Consider the following 20,220-nt stretch of genomic DNA (forward strand, 5'->3'; position numbering starts at 1 on the left):
TTGATTGCTTGTTACACTTTTAGATTCGAGTGGTGCTGGAAAAGCACAGCAGGTCAGGCAGCATCCAAGGAGCAGGAAAATCAACGTTTCGGGCAAAAGCCCTTCATCAAATCACCCTTTTCCAACCATCTCCACCAGCCAGCTGGCTGGCTCTTGGCTCTATTGTTATCCAGGCAGGCAGCCATCAGTGGCTTCCCTTTCCATTCTACACCATTACTTCTAATGTCACCCCAGCTCCTCATCTTCAAGGATCTATCCTATCTTATTTACATACTGCCACTCAACAACATCATCCAAATATACAGATACATTGATCCCAACAAATGCATTACTATTTTCTACTCCACTGCTATCTGTCTCTTCCAATTTTCTGTACACTTCATTGTTCTTCTCTAATGTTATCTTTAAGGTTCCATATATTTGCCTCAGTTTAAACCCTCCCCCACAGTACCAGCAATTCACCTCCAGAAGAATTCAGTCCAAATTCTGTTCAGGTGCAATTCATCTGGCCAGCATTGATCTCAGTTCCTCCAGAACTGTCCCAATGTCCCAAGTATCTAAAGCCCTAACTTCTGCGGCATCTTCCCAACCATGCATCATCCTCCTATGTCTATACATACTTCACCAACATTCCTGACCTTGGTATCAAGCAGAGACAACATCTCGCCTTGGATTTACATCTACAGCCAGAGAAACCAGCCAGTTTGTCTGTTCCAATGTCATAATAGGTCTGAACAAGTTGACTAACATTTTATAAAGTGGTATAATATTAATATTCCTATCTTTAGCCTAGAAAGCTCATATTCAGGTCTCGCGTCTGGATGTGATAGTTATGGAGTTGTCATTATACCCCTGAACAGGTTCATTATGGTGGTTGAATTTTGAAGGAATTCTATCTGTGTCTCTGTTCCTTGTAAATTAGGGACTAGCTCCAGTTTTATTCTTTGTTGCCTGGCACCTGAGTTCTAAAATCATCTACTCGATTAGAATTAGAATCCCTACAGAATGGAAACAGGTTATTCAGTCGAACAAGTCCACACCGACCCTCTGAAGAGTAACGCACCCAGACCCATTCCCCTACATTTATCCCTGACTCATTAAGCTAACCCCATGGGCAATTTAGCATGGCCAATTCATCTGGCTTGCACATTTTTGGACTAGAGTCATAGAGATGTACAGCATGGAAACAGATCCTTTGGTCCAATCCGTCCATGCCGACGAGATATCTCAACCCAATCTAGTCCAACCGACCAGCACCCGGCCCATATCCCTCCAAACCCTTCCTATTCATATACCCATCCAAATGCCTCTTAAATGTTGCAATTGTACCAGCCTCCACCACATCCTCTGGCAGCTCATTCCATACAAGTACCACCCTCTGTGTGAAAAAGTTGCCCCTAAGGTCTCTTTTATACCTTTCCCCTCTCACCCTAAACCTATGCCCTCTAGTTCTGGACTCCCTAATCCCAGAGAAAAAACTTTTTCTATTTATCCTATCCATGCCCCTCATAATTTTGTAAACCTCTATAAGGTCACCCCTCAGTCTCCGACGCTCCAGGGAAAACAGTCCCAGCCTGTTCAGCCTTTCCCTGTAGCTCAGATCCTCCAACCCTGGCAACATCTTTCCAAATCTTTTTAACCCTTTCAAGTTTCACAACATCTTTCTGATAGGAAGGAGACCAAAAATGCATGTAATATTCCAACAGTGGCCTAACAAATGTCCTGTACAGCCGCAACATGACCTCCCAACTCCTGTACTCAATACTCTGACCAATAAAGGAAAGCATACCAAACGCCTTCTTCACAATCCTATCTACCTGTGACTCTACTTTCAAGGAGCTATGAACCTGCACTCCAAGGTCTCTTTGTTCAGCAACACTCCCTTGGACCTTACCATTAAGTGTATAAGTCCTGCTAAGATTTGCTTTCCCAAAATAGAGCACCTCGCATTTATCTGAATTTAACTCCATCTGCCACTTCTCAGCCTATTGGCCCATCTGGTCCAGATCCTGTTGTAATCCAAGGTAACCCTCTTCGCTGTCCACTACACCTCCAATTTTGGTGTCATCTGCAAACTTACTAACTGTACCTCTTATGCTCACTTCCAAATCATTTATGTAAATGACAAAAGGTAGAGGACCCAGCACCGATCCTTGTGGCACTCCACTGGTCACATGCTTCCAGTCTGAAAAACAACCCTCCACCACCACCCTCTGTCTTCTAGCTTTGAGCCAGTTCTGTATCCAAATGGCTAGTTCTCCCTTTATTCCATGAGATCTAACCTTGCTAACCCATCTCCCATGGGAAACTTTGTTGAATGCCTTACTGAAGTCCATATAGATCACATCTACTGCTCTGCCCTCATCAATCTTCTTTGTTACTTCTTCAAAAAACTCAATCAAGTTTGTGAGACATGATTTCCCACACACAAAGCCATGTTGACTATCCCGAATCAGTCCTTGCCTATCCAAATACATGTACATCCTGTCCCTCATGATTCCCTCCAACACCTTGCCCACCTCGAGGATTCTATTCTTTCTCCATTTTTTATTGCCTTTAAGTATTCACTCATTCTTTTTTAAAATGTTATTATTGAATCTGCTTCCACTTTGTATATGAATTTCCAAATTACAACTCACTGGACAATAAAACAAATTCAAAGAGAAACTGAAGGGCCACTGAACTTGAAACGTTAACTCTGTCTTCTTCTGACAGATACTGCCAGACCTGCTGAGTTTCTCCAGTTATTTCTGTTTTTGTTTCAGATCTTCAACATCCGCAGTTCTTTGTTTTATTTTACAATAAAAGTTTCCTCGTGTTGTTTTGTAAATCAAGTCAAATTGGTGCCCTCCAGCTTTCTGCCTCTGGAAACTGTTGGTATAACTTTCAACATCTACAGTAAATCTCCCCAGATTTCTCTGCTAGGGACAGTCTCTTTACATTCAGAACTTCATCTTCCTCCACATCTTTAACAAAACTTGACATCCTTCCAAAAGGATGGGATTCGCATACACTTCACAAAGGTGGACAATCCGCAGTTGTCTATAAACCCAACATATGTATACTTTTTAACAGTCTCTTCAGCCTATCAGACTGTGTGTAACTGCACTTTCTGTCAAACGGAACAAAAGGAAGTTCAGCGCCATTACACTCAGGCAGGAAAAACGGGCTTCAGGCCGAGACTAGGCCGAGGGTGCGGGCGCCATGGCAATGGTCTACGTCACCGTGTCAGCGGGCGGCACCATTCGGGAGGGGCGGCACCATTCGGGAGGGGCGGCGGGGGGACGGACCCAGAGCGGAGCGGAGAGGAGAGGAGAGAGGAGCGGGCGGAGGTAAGGGGCCCGGGCGGACGGGGTGGGTGGACGGGTGCTCAATAACCCCGCGCCACACACGGTTTGGGCCCCGGGAGGGGAGAGGAGGGGCGGGGCGAGCCAACCCTGTCTGACGGTTATCGCTGCGATAGAATTAACAAACACAGAAATGGCAGGAGAAACTCAGCAGGTCCGGGTTAGAGGAAGCGGAGTTAAAGTGTGAGTCCAGTAACCCTCCTGAAAAAGGATCACTGGATCAAAATGTTAACTCTCCTCTCTCTCTACAGATACCATCAGACCCGCTGAGATTCTCCAGCGATTGCTGTTTTTGGGTCAGATTTCACGATCCAGAGTTCTTTGGGTTGTTATTCTATTCGATAAGTTTGTGAATCTTCCTATAACCCCTTGCTTACCCTTAACTTTCATAAAAACAAATTTCTGCGGATGCTGGAATCTGAAACCAAAAGAGAAAATGCTGGAAAATCTCAGCAGGTCTGGCAGCATCTGTAAGGAGAGAAAAGAGCTGACGTTTTGAGTCTAACTGACCCTTTGTCAAAGCTTCTTAACTTTCAACCTCCTTATCGACGAAAAATCTGTCAAATACAACTTAGAGTATATTGTAAGCAATGACCAGCCTCTACTACTGGCAGATGAGAATTCAAAGGCTAATGGCACTTTGAAAAAAGAAATTCATCCTCATCTGTGCCCTAAGTGGTGAATTCTACTTTTAAATTGTCCCCATGAACATCATCTGCTTGGTGAGTTTTCTCTGAACTTTGTTTCAAAAAGGCCATCTCTATTCTTCCGATCTCCAAATGGTAGAGGCCCTACCTACTTAACCTTTCCTCAGAAACAACCCTTTCATCCCAGGAATCAGTTTAGTGAACCATCTTTGAACTATTTCTGATGCAAGTATAACCCTTGTTAAACAAGGAAACAAAAACTGGCCATTCTACTTTGGGTGTGATCTTACCATTTCCTTGAATAGTTGTAACAAGAACTCCCTTTTTACTCCATTCTCTTGCAACAAAGGTCAACATGTGCACTTAGTGTTTCAAATTACATGCTTCTCATGCACAGTCATTTAACCTTTTATATCCCTTTGCAGATGTTTTTGTGTACCCCATTCCACCTTGCATCCCTCTGTCTGTTATTGGACTTATTGTATGCTAGCCAAAAATGTTCTCCGAAATGTACTTCAAAAATTCTACTCCCTTTATTCCTTTCACGTGGAAACTTTAAGAAGTAAAAAGGAAGGATAACTCAGGAGATATTAGAGATGTTGGAAATCACGAGGGTAAGAAAGCTAGCGTAAGGGCACTTTACCTGAATACTCGTAGCATTCGTAATAAGGTTGATGAGTTGACAGCACAAATCATCGCAAATGAATATAATTTAGTAGTCATTACAGAGACAAGGTTACAAGATGGTCACAACAGTGGATTAAATATCCAGGGGTATCAGACTATTCAGAAGGACAGACAGGAAAGTAAGGGAGGTGGTGTAGCTTTGATATTCAAGGATGACATCAGGGTGCTACTTAGAGATAATGCAGTGTTACGACATGGGGCAAAACCCCCTGCTAATTTAAAACTGCGACACAGAAATGATTTAACCTGCGCTGTAATCTGTTAAAATTTGAGAGGCCAAGAACAATCCCAAAAGTCACTATATTTAAAGTACAAAAAAATTAAGAACTTTATTCTTTAAGTCTAACATAGAATATTAACTAACAACTATTTACAACTCCTTTCTCTAATCTATCTTTTACTTTCCCTTCTACAATATTGATCTGATAAAACTCCCAATTAAGATTTACCAAAAACTACAAATTTCAAAACCAGCCAGCTCTCAAATCTTCTCTTTGTATCTTCCTCTGTCTTTTCTTCTTAGGGATTTCTGTATCACAGGTCTTTGATAGATAAAGGTACCTTTCAGAGAGCTATTGTCTAGGCAGTCTGCATGTTCTCCTCCAGCTGTTCAATTTTTTTTTAGTTCCCTACCCCAAAGCATTGGATTGTTTCATTAGTTATAATATTGTCAAAATACCAAATTCAAACTTGATTGGAGCCTAGTCTTTTGGGACATAATTTAAACCGGTTGGCCAAATTTGAATTTGTTTTTGTCTCATAGCAACTCTGGTATTGCTAGCTGCTGGACCAAATGTTACATTGTAAATTTTCCAGCACTCTGTGTGCTTGCTAAGTCCTTCAACACTCTTAAAAGTACAGTACCTCTTACACCTTCATAACAACAGGCTGTATGGAGAATAAGGTTGAGTCCATTTGGGTGGAAATTAGAAATTCTAAGAAGAAAAGATAACTGATAGGCATAGTCGATAGTCCACCAAATAATAACATCACATTGGGACAGGCAATAAGCAAAGAAATAACTAATGCCTGTAAAAATGGTACGGCAGTGAATTCTACATTGAATTCTACATGTTCGAACCAGAACGGTCAGGGTAGCCTTGAGGAGAGTTGGATGCTGCCTGAACTGCTGTGCTCTTCCAGCGCCACTAATCCAGTATTTGGTTTTCAGCAGCTGCAGTCATTGTTTTTACCTTGAGGAGAGGTTTGTTGAGTTTATCCATGACGGGTTTCTTGAACAGTTTGTAATGGAACCAACGAGGAAGCAAGCTATCCTAGATCTGGTCCAGTGTAATGAGACAAGAATAATTAATGACCTCATAGTTAGGGATCCTCTTGGAAGGAGCGATCACAGTATGGTTGAATTTAAAATACAGATGGAGAGTGTGAAGGTAAAATCCAATATCAGGGTCCTGTGCTTAAACAAGGGAGATACAGTAGAATGAGTAAGGACTTGGCCAAAGTAGTCTGGAAACAAAGTTTCAAGATGGGACAGTTAGCAAGCAGTGGAGGATTTTAAAGTCAATTTTTCAAAGTGCTCAGCAAAAGTATATTCCAGTGAAAAGGAAGGACTGTAAGAAAAGGGGTAATCTACCATCGGTGTCTAAGGAATAGGGGGTCTATCAAATTGAAAGAGGAGGCATATAAAGTGGCCAAGAACAGCATGAAACTAGAAGGTCAACAGAAAGCCACAAAAAGAGCGATATAGAAAAGTAAGATAGAACATGAGGAAAAACTAGCACAGATAGCAAAGGTTTCTATAAATATATAAAATGAAAAAGAGTGGCTAAAGTAAATGTTGATCCTTTAGAAGATGAGAAGGGGCATTTAGTTATGGAAGATGATGAAATGGCCAAGACATTGAACAGGTATTTTATATCAGTCTTCACAGTGAGGACACTAATAACATGCCAGAAATTGACAAAGAGATGAAGGTAGGTCAGGACCTGGAAGCAATCATTATTATGGAAGAGCTAGTTCTGGATGTAAGTTTGCTTTTAGATTAGATTAGATTAGATTACTTACAGTGTGGAAACAGGCCCTTCGGCCCAACAAGTCCACACCGCCCCGCCGAAGCGTACCCACCCATACCCCTATATCTACATCGACCCCTTACCTAACACTAGGGGCAATTTAGCATGGCCAATTCACCTGACCTGCACATCTTTGGACTGTGGGAGGAAACCGGAGCACCCGGAGGAAACCCACGCAGACACGGGGAGAACGTGCAAACTCCACACAGTCAGTCGCCTGAGGCGGGAATTGAACCCGGGTCTCCGGCGCTGTGAGGCAGCAGTGCTAACCACTGTGCCACCGTGCCGCCCACGGTTCTTGTTGAGATGATTTCAGATGTTTCATCACCATACCAGGTAACATCATCAGTGAGCCTCTGATGAAGCTAGTATTCGGCAAGCTAATGGAGCTAAGGATAGACAAGCCTCCTGGCCCTGATGGAATGTATCGCAGGGTCCTAAAAGAAATGGCTGGAGAAATAGCAAGTGCACTGGTTGTAATTTCACAAAATTCGCTGGACTCTGGGTGGTCCCAGCAGATTGGAAAACAACAAATGTGACGCCACTGCTTAAAAAGGGAGGTGGACAGAAAATGGAGAATTATGTCCCAGTGAGTTTAACCTCTGTATTGGGGAAGATGCTTGAATGTATTATCAAGGAAGGAATAGCAAGACATCTTGATAGAAACTGCCCCATTGGACAGACACAGCATGGGTTCATGAGGGCAGGTCATGCTTAATAAATATTTTGGAATTCTAGGAAGACATTTTGAGCAAGCTGGACAGCAGGGACCCATTTGATGTGGTGTACCTAGATTTCCAAAAGGTCTTTGACAAGGTGCTGCACAAGAGGTTGCTGCATAAGACAAGGATGCATGGTGTCGGGGTACAGTATTAGCCTGGATAGAGGATTGGCTGACGAACAGGAAGCAAAGAGTGGGAATAAATGAGTGCTATTCTGGCTGGCAATCAGTGACTCGTGGTGTGCCTCAGGGATCAGTATTGGGACTGCAATTATTCACAATTTACATAGATGGTTTGGAGTTGGGGATCATGTGTAGAGAGACAAAGTTTGCAGATGACATTAAAATGAGTGGCAGAGGAAAGTGTGCAGAGGACTGTGAAACTTTGCAGAGAAACATAGTTACTTTGAGTGAGTGGGCAAAGGTCTGGCAGATGGAATGCAATGTTAATAAATGGGAAGTCATCCATTTTGGTAGAAGTAACCGTAAAAAGGATTCTTACTTGAATGGTAAAAAGTTGCAGCATGTTGCTGTGCAGAGGGTCCTGGGTGTCCTTGTGCATGAATTACAGAAGGTTGGTCTGCAGGTACAACAAATGATTAGGAAGGCAAATGGAATTTTGTCCTTCATTGCTAAAGAGTTTCAGTTTAAAAGCAGGGAGGTTATGTGGCAGCTGTATAGGGTGATGGTGAGGCCACACCTGGAGGACTGTGTGCAGTTTTGGTCTCCTTACTTGAGAAAGGACGTACTGGCAGTGGAGGGAGTGTAGAGGAGGTTCACTAGGTTGATTCCACAGGTGGGTAAAAACAATGACTGCAGATGCTGAAAACCAAATACTGGATTAGTGGTGCTGGAAGAGCACAGCAGTTCAGGCAGCATCCAACGAGCAGCGAAATCGACGTTTCGGGCAAAAGCCCTTCATCAGGAATGATTCCACAGGTGAGGGAGTTGGCTTAGAACAGGCCCTTCAGCCCACGATGTTGTGCCGATCATTGATCCTCATGTAAGGTAAACCTAATGTACGAACCCTCAAATTTCTGTGACCATCTGCATGTCCAGCAGTCTCTTAAATATCCCCAATGACCTCGCTTCCACAACTGCTGCTGGCAACGCATTCCATGCTCCCACAACTCTCTGTGTAAAGAACCCGCCTCTGACATCCCCTCTATACTTTCCGCCAAACAGCTTAAAACTATGACCCCTCGTGTAAACAATTTCTGCATTGGGAAAAAGTCTCTGGCTATCAACTCAATATATGCCTCTCATTATCTTGTACATCTCAATTAGGTCCCCTCTCTTCCTTCTTTTTTCCAATGATAAGAGTCCAAGCTCAGTCTACCTCTCTTCGTAAGATAAGCCCTCCATTCCAGGCAGCATCCTGGTAAACCTCCTCTGAACCCTCTCCAAAGCATCCACATCTTTCCTATAATAGGGCGACCAGAACTGGACACAGTATTCCAAGTGCGGTCTAACCAAACTTTTATAGAGCTGTAACAAGATCTCACGGCTCTTAAATTCAATCCCCTTGTTAATGAAAGCCAAAACACCATATGCTTTCTTAACAACCCTTATTAGAAGAGACTGAGTAGACTGGGATTATACTCATTGGAATTCAGAAGAATGAGGAGGAATCTTATGGAAACACACAAAATTACGATGGCAATGGATAAGGTAGAAGTACAGAGAATGCTTCCACTGGCAAGTGAAACTAAGACAAGAGGGCATGGCCTCAAGATTAGAGGAGATTTAGGACTGAATTGAGAAGGACCTTCTTCACCCAGAGGGTTGTGTATCTGTGGAATTCTCTGCCCAGTGAAGTGGTTGACGCTACTTCAGTAAACGTTTTTAAAGCTGAAATAGATTTTTTTTGAATAATAAAGGAATTAAGGGATAGGTGAAAACGCGGGTAAGTGGAGCTGAATCCACAAAAAGATCAGCCATGATCTTATTGAATGGCGAAGCAGGCTTGAAGGGCTGGACGGCCACCACCTGCTCTTAGTGTTTATGTTCTTGTTCATTCTAGGATGATGAAAAAAACCCAACAGTACCACTTTGTTGATTTTGCACCTCTCGTCTATTTATCTACATGTTTGCCTGTCTATTTCCCTTTACCTGTTTTGTAGTCTCCCAATGACCTGTGTGTGAATAATTGGCTGCTTCATTCCAGATTTCTGTCTCCTTTCTTGATTGTTGTTACATTGTAAGTTTGCTCGCTGAGCTGGTAGATTTACTCTCCGATGTTTCGTCACCATGCTAGGTAATGTCACCATTGAGTCTCTGATGAAGCACTGGTGTTTTGTCCCATTTGCTATTTATCTGTCTTGGTCTGTTGTGGTGGGTGATATCATTTCCAGTTCTTTTTCTGTGTGGTGGTAAATGGGGTCCAAATCGATACGTTTGTTAATGGAGTTCTGGTTTGAATGTTCAGCCTCTAGGAATTCCCATGTGTGTCTTTGTTTAACCTGTCCCAGGATGGATGTGTTGACCAAGTCGACCTGGTGTTCCTCTTCACCTGTGTGTATGGATACCAGTGATAGTTGGTCATGTCTTTTGGTGGCTAGTTGGTGCTAGTTTCCTATCCATCTGTACAATGTAATGTTTGTTACAGTCCTTGCATATTGTATATTGTACAGGACCGTTGATCTGCTAGTTGTTGGTACAGGTTCTTTAAATTTATCAGGAGCTGTTTCAGTGCAGTAAAATGTTTGTGGGCTGCCATGATGCCTAGGGGCCAGAGTAGTCTGGCCGTCATCTCTGAGATGTTTTTAATTTATGGCAAGGTGGCTAGAGTTTCTGAGCCTGTTGTGTCGTCTTGTTTAAGACTGTTGTATAGGAATCGGTGGACTGCGCTTCTCGGGTATCCATTGTTCCTGAATAAGTTGTACAGTGTTTTTCCTTGGCTTCTCTTAGTTCCTGGGTGCTACACTGTGTTGTGACTTGTTTAAATAATGTCCTGATGCAGTTCCATTTGTGGGTGTTAGAATGGTTGCTCCTTAGTTGAGTATCTAGTCAGTGTGGTGGTTTTCCTGTAAATGTTAGTCTGTAGCTCTGCATTGGCTTTGCGTTCCACCGTGATGTCTAAAAAGGGGAGTCTTGTTGTTCTCTTCCTCTTTGATGAACATTATCCTGGTAAGGATGTTGTTTATGTATTTGTGGGTTTCTTCTAATTTATTGACTTTTATGATGGCAAAGGTGTCATCCACATAGCAGACCCAAAGCGTGGGCTGGACTGTGGGAAGGGCTGTTCATTCTAACCTCTGCAGGACCACTTCTGCTTAGAATCTTGATATTGGTGATCCCATAGGTGTCTCATTGATTTGTTTGTAGGTCTTGTTGTTGAAGGTGAAGCGGATTGTTAAGCACAGGTCTACTAGTTTGAGGATGCTTTCCTTGCAGATGGAGTTGATGTTGTCAGGTGTTTGTGTTCTTTGTTTGTCTAGCAGTGAGGCCAGTGTTTCTTTGGCCAGGGTAATGTTCATTGATGTGAATAGGGCCGACACGTCGAAGGAAGCCATGATCTCATCATCAAAGTTTGTGAGAAGATTTGTAGCTCGGGTGCTCGTTGTTGTGGTTCTGTTCCCCGAGCTGGGAATTTGTGTTGCAGATGTTTCGTCCCCTGTCTAGGTGACATCCTCAGTGCTTGGGAGCCTCCTGTGAAGCGCTTTTGTGATCTTTCCTCCGGCATTTGTAGTGGTTTGTCTCTGCCGCTTCCTGTTGTCAGTTCCAGCTGTCCGCTGCAGTGGCCGGTATTTTGGGTCCAGGTCGATGTGCTTATTGATTGAATCTGTGGATGAGTGCCATGCCTCTAGGAATTCCCTGGCTGTTCTCTGTTTGGCTTGTCCTATAGTAGTAGTGTTGTCCCAGTCGAACTCATGTTGCTTGTCATCTGCGTGTGTGGCTACTAAGGATAGCTGGTCGTGTCGTTTCGTGGCTAGTTGGTGTTCATGGATACGGCTCATTAGCTGTCTTTCTGTTTGTCCTATGTAGTGTTTTGTGCAGACCTTGCATGGGACTTTATACACCATGTTGGTTTTGCTCATGCTGGGTATCGGGTCCTTTGTCCTGGTGAGTTGTTGTCTGAGAGTGGCTGTTGGTTTGTGTGCTGTTATGAGTCCTAGTGTTCGTAGTAGTCTGGCTGTCAGTTCAGAAATGTTCTTGATGTATGGTAGTTTGGCTAGTCCTTTGGGTTGTGGCATGTCCTCGTTCCGTTGTCTTTCCCTTAGGCATCTGTTGATGAAATTGCGGGGGTATCCGTTTTTGGTGAATACATTGTATAGGTGTTCTTCTTCCTCTTTTTGCAGTTCTGGTGTGTTGTGGCCCTTTTGAACAGTGTCTTGATGCAACTTCTTTTGTGTGTTTTGGGTGTTTTCTTTCGTAGTTTAGGACTTGGTCTGTGTGTGTGGCTTTCCTGTATACCTTTGTGGTGAATTCTCCGTTCGGTGTTCTCTGTACCATCACGTCTAGGAATGGGAGTTGGTTGTCCTTTTCTTCCTCTCTAGTGAATCGGATTCCTGTAAGTGTGGCGTTGATGATCCAGTGTGTGTTCTCTATTTCTGTGTTTTTTAAATGATTACGAAGGTATCATCTACATATCTGACCCAGCGTTTGGGTTGAATTTGCGGTAAGACTGTTTGTTCTAATCTTTGCATTACCACTTCTGCTATGAGTCCAGAGATGGGTGAGCCCATGGGTGTGCCGTTGATTTGTTCGTATATTTGGTTGTTGAATGTGAAGTGTGTTGTGAGGCACAGGTCCAGTAGTTTGAGTATGCAGTCTTTGTTGATAAGTTCCCCTTCTTGTTGTCTGTTCTGTATGTCCAGCAGGTTGGCTATTGTTTCTCTGGCTAGGGTTTTGTCGATAGAGGTGAACAGTGCCATTACATCGAATGAGACCGTAGTTTCTTCCTTGTCTATGTGTATATTTCTGATGATGTCCAAGAATTCCTGTGTTGATTGTATAGAGTGTCTGGATCCGCTGATCAGGTGTTTCAGTTTCTGCTGTAGTTCTTTAGCCAGTTTGTGTGATGGTGTCCCTGGTAGTGATACAATGGGTCTGAGTGGGATGTCTGGTTTGTGCACTTTAGGTAGTCCATAGAATTTGGGGGTGGTGTTGCTTTCAGGTTTCATTCTCTGTCGGTCAAACCTGGTTATCTGTCCATTTTTTTGTAGGTTCCTCAGTGTGTTGTTTAGCCTATTGGTGAGCTGTGAGATGTGGTCAAACTCTCTCTTTTGGTAGGTGTTGGTATCTGCAAGTCATGATTTGGAGATGTCGGTGTTAGACAGACAGACACACACACACAGACAGACAAAGACCCACATGCACACATATATTTTGTGGGGTGAATTTGTACTTGCAGAGTTACATTGCACTTTGCTCAAAACCTGCATACATTCATGTAGAACTCTGAGCTCAAAAACTGCATGAATTTACGTAAAACTCTGTTATCTCACTTTTTAGGTTAGAATCAATCTAAACATCAGGTCATAGACAGAGAATACAGGGGGCTAACTCCTTCAACATATTGTCTAGCTATCACCATTGTTAACAGCTAACACGAGAATGCAACTTTTTTTAAAAAAAGGTTTTGTGATTTACACATGAAAGAAGTGAAACTATCACTGTATTCTAACAGATGAAAGGCTTAACAATCAATTTTTCAATGTATAATTTCAGTTGCATCACACTGTAAATTTTTGTTATAAATTCTGTGTTAGGATTGAGCCCTCCACTATCATCTGATGAAGGACCATCGCTCCGAAAGCTAGTGCGCTTCTAATTAAGCCTGTTGGACTATAACCTGGTGTTGTATGAATTTTAACTTTGTATCTGCAAGTAGTTGTGCTTTCTGGGTATAGTCTGCTTTATCCAGGATGACCGTCATTCTGCCTTTGTCTGCTGGTAGTATGATTATGTTCTTATAATTCTTAGTGTTTTTAGTGCTTCCCTGTCCTTGGTGTTGAGGTTGTGTGTTTGTCTTTTCCTTGTTAACAGGGGTACGATACTTTGTCTCACTGTTTGTTGTGTCTCTTCTGTCAGTCCATTGTTCCTGAGTGTGCATTTTAGTGCTGCTAGGAAGTCTACTGTCTTGGCGTCCCTGTGGTTATAGTTGAGTCCCTTGGCCAGTATTGTTCCTTCCGTGTCTATGAGCTGTCTGTGGGAGCGGTTTCTAACCCAGGTATGTGTTGTGGTGTCCTCTCTCTTGTGTGTTAGTTTGGCCATTTTTTTCTTTTAGTGCCTTTTTTTTGCGGTGTGTGGTCCTGTTCTGTCCTATGGTGACGGCCTGTTCTATGGTTCGGGTCCATTCCTGATTGGTGGTTTTTGAAATTAACGATTTTTGGCGCGCAATTTCTTGTCTGTATTTGTGAAGTCTGTTGTGAGCATCTGTAATCATTACCTGGATCATCCTGAATCTGTTCTGTCTGGCTGTGTCTCTGGCTTGTGGGTTGTTGACTGGTGGTCTGTATCTGACACATGGTGGAAGGATTCGATTCTTTCGGCATTCGTGCAGGAACCCGAGTTCGTATGTGGCGCTTAGGCAGTTGGCACCGGATTCCCATTTCCTGGCTTGTCTTAGCGTCTCTGGCCCATAGGTGTTCAAACTTTGTGAGAAGATTTGTAGCTCGGACTAGCCACATCGCCATACATCAAGAACATTTCTGAACTGACAGCCAGACTACTACGACCACTAGGACTCATAACAGCACACAAACCAACAGCCACTCTCAGACAACAACTCACCAGAACAAAGGGCCCAATATCCAGCATGAGCAAAACCAACATAGTGTTTAAAATCCCATGCAAGGACTGAACAAAACACTACATAGGACAAACAGGAAGACAGCTAACGGTCCGCATCCATGAACACCAACTAGCCACGAAACGACACGACCAGCTATCCTTAGTAGCCACACACGCAGATGACAAGCAACATGAGTTCGACTGGGACAACACTACTATTATAGGACAAGCTAAACAGAGAACAGCCAGGGAATTCCTAGAGGCATGGCACTCATCCACAGATTCAATCAATAAGCACATCGACCTGGACCCAATATACCGACCACTGCAGCGGACAGCTGGAACTGACAACCGGAAGTGCCAGAGACAAATCACTATAAATGCCAGAGGAAACATCACAGAAGCGCTTCCCAGGAGGTTCCCAAGCACTGAGGGTGTCACCTAGACAGGGGACGAAACGTCTGCAACACAAATTCTCAGCTTGGCGAGCAGAACCACAACAATGATGTCGTCATTCTCTACTTTGGTGTCTTTGATGCTAAGGAATTCCTGGGTGGAATGCATGGAGTGGCTTGCGTCTTCTGTGAGGTGTTTAAGTTTGCGTTGCAGTTCCTTTGCTAGTCTGTATGTCAGTGTGTCGGGAAGTGAGACTAAGAGTCTGCGGAGGCCCCTTGTTTATGTACCTTTTGATAATCTGTAGAAACAGGGTATGTTGGATCCTTCAGGTTTCATTCTTTGGAGCTCTGTTTTGTTAATTTCACCTGACGTGTAAAGTTACCTCAGGGATGTGGAATTCGATTTTCTGGCTGTGGAGTTGGGTCCATCGCCACCTGTTGGTAGGTGTCTGTATCTGCGAGTAGTGTGTTTGATTTTTCAATGTATTGTGTTCTTTTCAGGATGACAGTCATATGCCCTTTGTCTGCTGGTAGGATAACAATATTTCTGTGTTTTCTCAGTACTTTTAGGGCTTTCCTTTTTCAGTGTGTTGAGGGTGGACCCTTCTTTTTTCTCTGCTTAGTGCTGGTGCTACAGTCTGTTTGATGGCTGACTGGATTTCTTCCATAAGTCCGTTGTCTTTCAAGGTGGATTTCAGTGCTGCTAGGAAGTCCTTTTTGTCTGCGTCCCTGTGATTAAAGTTCATCCCTCATACTAGGTCGGCTTTTTCCATGTTTGAGAGTGGTCGGTCCGACAGGTTCTTTATCCGAGTCTCTAAATTGTCCGTGTTATTGCTGTGCGTAAGCTTAGCCAGTTTTTCTTGTAGGGCTGGTCTTTTCTTTGTCTTGTTCGACTGTTGTTTAGTGTTGATGGGCTCATTCTAGCATACTTGTCCATTCATGGTCAGTCGCGTTAGTGTACAGAGTTTTTTCTCATAATTTCTTGTTCATATTTGTGGAGTCTGTTGTAGGCATCGTTTATCCTTTCTCGTAGCATCCTGTGGCCGTTCTGTTCTGCTGTTCTTCCAGCTTATGGGTGGTTTGTATTTGACACATCGTGGTACTACCTGTTTCCTGAGGCATTCGTGTCGGAAGTACAGTTGTTGGCAGGTGGTGCTCAGTTGGATGGTGTTGGTTTGTCATCTTTGGGTTAATTTGAGCATATTGCAGCCATAGGTGTTTGCAATTTTGGAGAAGACTTGTAACTCAGATTGTGGATCAGGTTGTAAGTTTGAGCTGGTAAATTAGTTCTCACACTTTTCATCACCATGCTGGGTAACATCATCAGAGAACCTCCGATGAAGCACTGGTATTCTGTCCAACTTGCTGTTTATTTGTGTTGGTCAGTTGTGGTGGGTGTTATCACTTCTGGTTCTTTTTCTAAGAAGGTGATAAATGGGGTCCAAATTGATATGTTTATTAATGGAGTTCCAGTTTGAATGCCAGGCCTCTCGGAATTCCTGTGCATGTCTTTGTTTAGGCTGTCCCAGTCGATCTGGTGTCTCTCTTCATCTGTATGTATGAATACTAGTGATAGTTGGTCATGTCTTTTGGTGGCTAATTGATGCTCATATATTTTGGTGGCTAGTTTCCCGCCCGTCTGTCCAATGTAATGTTGTTATTTTCCAAATTTCTAGGCACTTTGGAAGATCGCAAGCAATATACCTATTATCTCTGCAGGAATGTAATATATGAAGGTATAGTATATAGCTTTGTTGAGACTTAGGAAACATCTCCTTAATTACATGCTGCTGCTTATTTACCATTTTGTCACATCTATTTTCTGGTCTACTTTAGCCAACTCTGTCTTCATACCCTGGTGATTGCTTTTATTAAGTTTAAGATCCTAGTATCTCACAGTCAAATAAAATGTAGAATTCCATGATATTCTGGTCATGCTTTCCGTGATGATTTTTGCTATGAGATCATTAACTGTATCCTACTGTGTATTCCTATCTTGTTATAATGATATAGTAGAGTCAAAGCAAATGGAGAGAAACTCCTCTGTTCCAGTTGGTGGTAGAATGATCAAAACCCAGAGGCACAGATTTAAAATAATTGGCAAAAGCAGCATTAGTAACGTATAGAAAAAATATTTTTGCACAGGGGGTACTTAGGTTTGGGACTTCACTGCCAGACAGTGTAGTGGAAGTAGGTTCAATTTGGCTTTTCATAGGAATTAGATTACTATCCGAAACAGGTGAAAGTGCAAGGCTGTGCTGTACAACTCTATGACTACGTGGAGAAGGCAGGGGAATGGCTCTGGGTGATTTATTCTTCAGAGACGCAGCCAGTCAGATAGCCTTTTGTGCTGTAGGACTTCAATGATTCTATAAAATAGATTGTTTTCTATTGGTTCCAGAACACATTGTTCGAAGAAACTGTCCTGATTCCTGAAGATACTTTATGAACTCATCCCCAAGGCTAACTTTGCTAATTTGATCTGTCCAATCTGTGAAGATTAAAATTCATCCATCATTATTGCATTTTCTATCTTGCAAATCCCATTATTTCTTCTCTTGTACTCTGTCCTACATTTTAATGTTAAAAATCACACAACACCAGGTTATAGTCCAACAGGTTTAATTGGAAGCACACTAGCTTTCGGAGCGACACTCCCTCATCAGGTGATAGTGGACGGCTCAATCCTAACGCACAGAATTTATAGCAAAAATTTGCAGTGTGATGTAACTGAAATTATACATTGAAAAATTGATTGTCTGTTAAGCCTTTCATCTGTTCGAATACAGTGATAGTTTCACTTCTTTCATGTGTAAATCACCAAACTTTTTTTTAAAAGTTGCATTCTCGGGTTAGCTGTTAACAATGGTGATAGCTAGACAATATGTTGAAGGTGTTAGCCCCCTGTGTTCTCTGTCTATGACCTGATGTTTAGATTGATTCTAACCTAAAAAGTGAGATAACAGAGTTTTACATAAATTTATGCAGTTTTTGAGCTCAGAGTTCTACATGAATGTATGCAGTTTTTGAGCAAAGTGCAATGTTACACTGCAAGTACAAATTCACCCCACAAAATATATGTGCATGTGGGTCTTTATCTGTCTGGGGTGGGGGTTGTGAGTGTGAGAAAGTGTGTGCATGTGTGTAGTGAGTGCAGAGTGTCTTAAGTCAGTGAGGGGGTGCATGTGTGAATGTGGGAGTGTGTGTGTCTATAAGGGTGTGTGTGGGTATCTGTGTGCGCGCTTGTGTCTGTGTGTGTAGTGCAATGGTGATCACGTAATGTGACATGAACCCAAGGTGCCGGTTGAGATAACCTCACAATGCTTCACTTCTCCAGCTTCCACCCAAAACATATTAAAGCAGCCATTCCCTATGGGGTAAAAACAATGACTGCAGACGCTGGAAACCAGATTCTGGATTAGTGGTGCTGGAAGAGCACAGCAGTTCAGAACTGCAGAGAGCCATTCCCTATGGACAAGCCCTACACATACACCGGATGTGCTCAGATGAGGAGGAACGTGACGGACATCTAGAAGTACTCAAGGATGCCCTCACAAGAACGGGGTACGGTGCTCAACTCATCGACCGCCAGTTCCGATGTGCCACAGCAAGGAACCTGATGACCTCCTCAGGAGACAGACACGTGCTGCAACTGACAGGGTACCCTTCATTGTTCAGTACTTCCCAGGAGCTGAAAGATTACACCATGTTCTTCGTGACCTGCAACACATTATCAATGAAGATGAGCACCTCACTAAGACCTTCCCCACCCCTCCACTATTTGCCTTTAAACAACTGCCAAACCTCAAACAGAACATTGTTCGTAGCAAACTGCCCGGCTCTCAGGACAACTCCATATAACCCTGTCACGGTGGACGCTGCAAGACGTGTCAGATTGTGGACATAGATACCACTATTACACATGGGAACACCTCCCACCATGTATGTGGCAGGTACTCATGTGACTCAGCCAACGTTGTCTATCTTATACGTTGCAGACAAGGATGCCCGGAGCCATGGTACATTGGGGAAACCGAGCAAAGGCTACGGCAATGGATGAATGGGCACCGCACAACAATCAACAGACAGGAGGGTTCCCTCCCAGTTGGGGAACACTTCAGTGGTCCAGGACATTTGACCTCGGACCTTCGGGTAACCATCCTCCAAGGTGGACTTCGGGACAGGCAGCAGAGAAAAGTGGCCAAGCAGAGGCTGATAGCTAAGTTCTGTACCCATAGGGAGGGCCTCAACCGGGACCTTGGGTTCATGTCACATTACAGGTGATCACCATTGCACTACACACACACACAGAAATTCCTACACACACACACTCTCACATACACACAGACACAGGTACACACAGACGCGCACACAGACACCCACACACACACTCCCACACTCACACATGCACCCCCTCACAGACTTAAGACACTCTGCACTCACTACACACAGACACACACACACACACACATTCTCACTCACAACCCCCACCCCAGACAGACACACACACAGACAGATAAAGACCCACATGCACACATATATTTTGTGGGGTGAATTGTACTTGCAGAGTTACATTGCACTTTGCTCAAAAACTGCATACATTCATGTAGAACTCTGAGCTCAAAAACTGCATGAATTTATGTAAAACTCTGTTATCTCACTTTTTAGATTAGAATCAATCTAAACATCATGGCATAGACAGAGAACACAGGGGGCCAACACCTTCAACATATTGTCTAGCTATCACCATTGTTAACAGCTAACCCAAGAATGCAACTTTTAAAAAAAAAAGTTTGGTGATTTACACATGAAAGAAGTGAAACTGTCACTGTATTCTAACAGATGAAAGGCTTAACAGACAATCAATTTTTCAATGTATAATTTCAGTTACATCACTCTGTAAATTTTTGCTATAAATTCTGTGTTACGATCAAGCCCTCCACAATCACCTGATGAAGGAGCGTTGCTCCGAAAGCTAGTGTACTTCCAATTAAACCTGTTGGACTATAACCTGGTATTGTGTGATTTTTAACTTTGTACACACCAGTCCAACACCGGCATCTCCAAATCATGACTACATTTTAACAGTGGCTATGGCTTTTATAAACTAATCCCATGTTTTTGAAAGCCTCTATTGAGTTTGCCTCCACCCACCCTCGGACAGCGCAGTCCAAGTCATATTGGATACATTCCCTGGGGCAGCATCTCTCAGTTCTTCCCTTAGCCACTTCATTGTTGAAAATATTTTTCACTGAGATACCTCTAGTTTATTTGCTGATCAATGTCCTCTGGTTTGCAATGAAGCAGCTCATCCTGAAACTGTTCTTGTAAATCTCTTCTTGACCCTTTCTGATAGTTTTGTGTTCTTCCTTAAATGTCATGCTTACAAAGACGTTCAGTGTGAGGCTGAACTCATGTTTTTTATTGATTTATAGTAATTTTTTAAAAACTTTCATACCTTCTGCCTGTACTTTTATAGCTCAGGATCCCTTTTTAACCACTTTCTCAAACTGCCTAGCTGCCTGCAATGATCAAAGTTTGGGAGAAGATTTGTAGCTCGGGTGCTCGTTGTGGTTCAGTTCGCCGAGCTGGGAATTTGTCTTGCAAACATTTCGTCCCCTGTCTAGGTGACATCCTCAGTGCTTGGGAGCC

General features: G+C 43.1%; 1 protein-coding gene across 2 annotated transcripts in view; it reads left to right on the top strand.

The window, feature by feature from the left end:
* Nucleotides 1-3,275: 3,275 nt before the first annotated feature.
* gne (glucosamine (UDP-N-acetyl)-2-epimerase/N-acetylmannosamine kinase) overlaps nucleotides 3,276-20,220 on the top strand; it is an 85,363-nt gene continuing 68,418 nt past the window's right edge. Inside the window, exons 1-2 of one of the 2 annotated variants that reach the window (XM_072583712.1) lie at nucleotides 3,276-3,332; nucleotides 16,245-16,304. The gene's annotated coding sequence lies outside the window, so the exon portion shown is untranslated. The remainder of the gene's footprint in view (nucleotides 3,333-16,244; nucleotides 16,305-20,220) is intronic. The other variant, XM_072583713.1, reaches the window with a different exon arrangement.

This window comes from Chiloscyllium punctatum, chromosome 14 (assembly GCF_047496795.1).
Source record: "Chiloscyllium punctatum isolate Juve2018m chromosome 14, sChiPun1.3, whole genome shotgun sequence".
Classification (NCBI taxonomy): Eukaryota; Metazoa; Chordata; class Chondrichthyes; order Orectolobiformes; family Hemiscylliidae; genus Chiloscyllium; species Chiloscyllium punctatum.